This window comes from Barbatula barbatula (genome assembly GCF_947034865.1).
Source record: "Barbatula barbatula genome assembly, chromosome: 13".
Classification (NCBI taxonomy): Eukaryota; Metazoa; Chordata; class Actinopteri; order Cypriniformes; family Nemacheilidae; genus Barbatula; species Barbatula barbatula.
Window position 1 is genome coordinate 2,200,624 of NC_136776.1, and position 5,501 is coordinate 2,206,124.

Below are 5,501 nucleotides of genomic sequence, written 5' to 3' on the forward strand. Positions count from 1 at the left end.
AACCAGGAGCTGACTGGAAAATATACAAAGTGCAGTCAATTTACAAAACAAGTAAGCCATTAAGCAAATATTGCATTACCATTAAAGTGCATTTACTTAAGAGCTACATTTTGAAATAGCATTAATGGGGATCCATTTTACATCCCCTAAATTAGGTATGCTCAACTTAATTGGGCAATATGTGTGTGACCGTGCGAAAGAGCCTATATGATGAAGAGTGTCAAACGCAACAGCCAGCTTCTTAAAAGATTCTTTATTTGTGACTACGCCACACAAAAGTAACGCAGCGTTAAGGTCTGTGGAGTTTCCCTTTCTGTGAAAGAGGATGAACAATATTTAAGGAAAACAAAGAAAACTTAAAAGTAGTTCACATCACCTCTGGATGCCTCCAGTATTGAGTAGTTCACAAAAATGTCACTTCACAAATAAAATAACATCAGATTTCTCTTGGAAAATAAAGTAAAGAAATAACCCCAAATAAACAACGGTAGTGACTTGTATATCTGTAAATAAATCAAAATAAAAAGATGTTCAAATAAAAGGATAAGTCACTCACATTTCTAATATAAAACATGAACCCAAACATATACAGATTACAGTTATATTCATTTTTTCAGACAGATTTAGGAATTTAAAACAACATCACTGCTCATACACGCTTTACACAGAGTATGTTTTCGTATGTTTATAAAATAAATTGCACTCACTCTGTAATGCTAGCGCAATCTCCGTAACCGGAAACAGCTGCTGCTCCGCGCACAATCACTCTCCCCTCTAATATATTTTAAGAATATAAGAGAAACAATGACAGCTTACAACACTTTTAACACCGCTCATAGATTTAAAGAGTTTTAGTGTGCAAAACAAACTCTGTAAACACTCACGCGCAATCACCAACACTGTGGCCCGTATACTCCACTCGGCGACCTACCACACGCACAAGATCGCGGTGATCGGGAAATCAGAAGACAGTTCAGCGAAACTTACTTTTGCAAAACTGTTTATTTTAATATCCGTCTACATACCTCCTGTTCCTCACCAAAAGCCTGGTTATCCTAACAGCAGATGTCTCTCTCGCTCTCAGTCTTTTTCGTACACTGCAATCATACCAGCGCGCAAGAGCGACCCCCACAGCAATTGAGGAGCTTAACCCATTTGATATTGTTGCCCCGGTTACATGTGTATGACATTGTAACATTGTATCATGCCCAGGATATCAAGGTCGCCCTTCTGTCAGAACTGCGCGAGCTCTACGACACTGCTTTGTTTCGTATCAACACTTGGTGTGTTTGGCTTCCCATAGTGTAGCCTAGACATGCCTGCGATTTTTCAAATAATTATCGAAAAGTTTTAATCGATTTTCTAATATTATTATTTTATTATTATTATTATTATTGTTTTAAATGTCCATTTCTAGTATATATATCACTGATTCCTTAGAGTCGGGACAAAACATGTCCCACATAGAAAAGTCTAATTTACATCAAAAATGAAGAAATTCATCATGATTGACATACTTACAAAGTTAAATCTAAAGGAATTGTATATACCTATGTGATAGTTTTTTTTCCTTTTGGGGAAAATTTGTTTAAATGTATGGTCTGTGGTTAGAAGGCCCATGTTATTGCACTTGTCCTCAGCAAGAGGTCACAATATTAACCATCCCATAAAACTTTAAAAAAGCTCTACAATTGTGAAAACATATACATCAAATAAAAAAGAAGTGTTATAAATATAAAAAACAATGCATGAAGTGAACGTCAAACAATATTTTCCACAAAAATCTGCCTATTAAAGTTGTGTCCTCAGTTTCTGTCAACTCCGTCAGATTTTTTCATAAATCTCATTAAATCAGGAAATAGCATGGTCAGCTATATCCCTGAGGACCCCTTTTCATCTCCCTGCCTGTGGTGAATGCAAGACTACAACACATGCTCTGGTATGTTTTACATTTTTTGATATTTTAGACAAACAATGTCAATATTCCTATGGTCACAGCTGCACCATGTCAATACCATCTTTCTGTTAAGATACTTTTTTTAAACCATAGTGGATTGAATTTAAGCATTTTAGTGAAGTTATTGGGACAGCTAGCAACAAAGGAAAAACTAGCTAGCTGCAGTGTACAATACATGTTTTGGCGGGAAAATACATGCCCTTACGTCAACTCCGTCAGACGTCAACTCCGTCAGGTTCTATGTCTGATGGAGTTGACCTGTAAGCTGACGGAGTTGACAAATCCACCAATAACCTCTTAATGTGCAAATATAATATTATTTGTGAATATAGTGAAGGGTTAAAATGTTATTTCAGGGTTTTATTTACACATAAATGCAAGTACATAGCATGCATCACATTATTTAACCATAACCACCTGACTTGTAGAGAATGGGGAGGCAGTGGTCTGCTTATTATTGTGTAATGTGTAACTTTCCCAGCACTTTAATATATATATTTATATATGTAGAGATAGAGAGATGAGAAGCCAGTGTGTAGATTTTAACAACATCTGGTTATGAAAACTACATACCGCACCTTGAGGATTTTACATCCATCCATTCATCCATCAGTCAATCAATCATGTCAAGTAAATAAAAATCTTATTCTATAGTCTTTCAAGTACATGTGTCATTATTTCAATTTGTATTGTAGGAAAGCATGGCTGGACAGAAATTGTCAGTTGAGGAGCAAAGGAGAAGAAATAGAGAGTACCAACGAAAGAGAAGAGAAAAATTAAACAGTAACATACCGGAATGTAACGCTACATACCGGAATGTATTACATTAAGGGTGGAAAGGCAGGGTTTTGCACACTTTCAGAGTCAAAGAGACAGGATGCTGCAGCAATCTGGACACACATGGATCCAGTCCTAAAATATATCAAAACGAGATATCCACAGGTTACCACCGTGCACTTTTGGTCTGATGGTCCAAGTAAACAGTATAAGAACAAGAAGAATTTTTTCCTTCTGTCTTGTATCCCCCTATACTTGGGTTTGAAAGAGCAACATGGAACTTCTTCCCCGCTTCCCATGGTAAGGGCGCACCAGACGGCATTGGCGGAACAGTGAAAAGAACAGCTGACAACCTGGTCCTGAGAGGAAATGATGTGACAGATGGACACCATCAGGATAAGTGGCGACCGGGCACTTTTCCCCTTACCATGGGTAAGTCGTCAATTTAGCGCGGTAATGGGCAGATGGGCTCTACTCTAGGGGTGCCGTTGAGCCATGAGGGTCTTTGGTGGGCCCTCGAAAATGGTATTCTGCCCACCTCACATCAAAGCCATAGGGGTAAACGCCCACTCGTCCCGACAAAGTACTATGTTGCCCCCTGACCACAAGTGACCCACTAAGCCACGCCCCCCGCCCACGAAACCACTATTTTGCCCCCTGACCACATATTTAACACCGTCCTGTCGCCCGTTGAAGCACTATTGTGCCCAGTGACCCATTAAGTTCCACCCTCTCGCCCACGAACCCACTATTGTGCCCCCTGACCACATAGGGGTCGCCCATGAAAGCACTATTGCGCCCAGTGACCCATTAAGCATCACACCTCGCCCACAGACCAACTATTGTGCCCCCTGACCACATAAGGGTTGCCCACGAAACCACTATTGTGCCCCCTGACCCCATATGTTTCGCCCACGAAAGCACTATTGCGCCCGATGGCCCATTAAGCACTGCCCCCTCGCCCACCAACCAACTATTGTGCCCCCTGACCACATATGTTTTGCCCACGAAAGCACTATTGTGCCCGGTGGCCCATTAAGCACTGCCCCCTCGCCCACCAACCAACTATTGTGCCCCCTGACCACATATGTTTTGCCCACGAAAGCACTATTGTGCCCGGTGGCCCATTAAGCACTGCCCCCTCGCCCACCAACCAACTATTGTGCCCCCTGACCACATATGTTTTGCCCACGAAAGCACTATTGTGCCCGGTGGCCCATTAAGCACAGCACCCTCGCCCACCAACCAACTATTGTGCCCCCTGACCACATATGTTTTGCCCACGAAAGCACTATTGTGCCCGGTGGCCCATTAAGCACTGCACCCTCGCCCACCAACCAACTATTGTGCCCCCTGACCACATATGTTTTGCCCACGAAAGCACTATTGTGCCCGGTGGCCCATTAAACACAGCACCCTCGCCCACCAACCAACTATTGTGCCCCCTGACCACATATGTTTTGCCCACGAAAGCACTATTGTGCCCGGTGGCCCATTAAACACAGCACCCTCGCCCACCAACCAACTATTGTGCCCCCTGACCACATAAAGGTTGCCCACAAAAGCACTATTGTGCCCAATGGCCAATTAAACACAGCACACTCGCCCACCAACCAACTATTGTGCCCCCTGACCACATATGTTTTGCCCACGAAAGCACTATTGTGCCCGGTGGCCAATTAAACACAGCAAACTCGCCCACCAACCAACTATTGTGCCCCCTGACCACATAAACGTTGCCCACGAAAGCACTATTGTGCCCAATGGCCAATTAAACACAGCACACTCGCCCACCAACCAACTATTGTGCCCCCTGACCACATAAAGGTTGCCCACGAAACCACTATTGTGCCCGGTGGCCCATTAAACACTGCACCCTCGCCCACCAACCAACTATTGTGCCCCCTGACCACATAAAGGTTGCCCACGAAACCACTATTGAGCCCGATGGCCCATTAAGCACTGCACCCTCACCCACAAACCAACTATTGTGCCCCCTGACCACATAAGTGTTGCCCACGAAAGCACTATTGAGCCCGATGGCCCATTAAGCACTGCACCCTCACCCACAAACCAACTATTGTGCCCCCTGACCACATAAGTGTTGCCCTTGCAGGCACTATCACGCCCACTGACCCACTAAGCTCCAGCACTGACCACGTTTTAACCTTAGAGCCGTCAAGACAACTCGTCGCCAACGTGAAAGCGCTTGGTCCTGTGGCTCTGAATTTCACATCGTACGAACTATGAGAAGTGAGCATTGGGTGGGCGTACGCGAGGGTCTTTCTGTGACCAAGATTGGCAAGATGTGGCCCTGTCGGCCCAAGCTCGACACACGAGCACCGCTGTGGTCGCAACACACAACGGACGAAATGTGGTGTGGTTTTGGGTCCAAATGCACACTTGACCACGGACCTGGTATGGAAGATGAATGGCTTTAATGGGGGAATGGGATGGCTTCTGTGCTGAGCAGCATGCTCGCTCATCTATTGTGACACGACACGCATGCATCGCGTGCCTCAAGGAAAAGATTTGCTCTGACGACATAAGAACGTCCAAAAACGTATCTCCTTGCAGACTCTTGGTTCCAATGCAAAGTCAATGAGGACTGTTGGATATGAATGGGAAACTCTTTGAGTTGTTGCATGTTGAGCTTCGATCGCACACGCCCGATATTGACGTATGCCAATGGGGGGACCTAGTCGCATCGACGTGTGCTTTTTCGGGACCCTGGGGTCTTCTGGGGTCTTACTGTGACGAGCCCGCA

General features: G+C 44.3%; 1 long non-coding RNA gene across 1 annotated transcript; it reads right to left on the minus strand.

Moving 5' to 3' along the window:
• Nucleotides 1–386: 386 nt before the first annotated feature.
• On the minus strand, nt 387–1,094 carry LOC306902942. Its single transcript, XR_013787496.1, has 3 exons — nt 1,026–1,094; nt 708–927; nt 387–503 (listed from the first exon to the last, which is right to left on the minus strand). It is a non-coding gene; the product is annotated as an uncharacterized lncRNA (long non-coding RNA).
• Nucleotides 1,095–5,501: the final 4,407 nt, after the last annotated feature.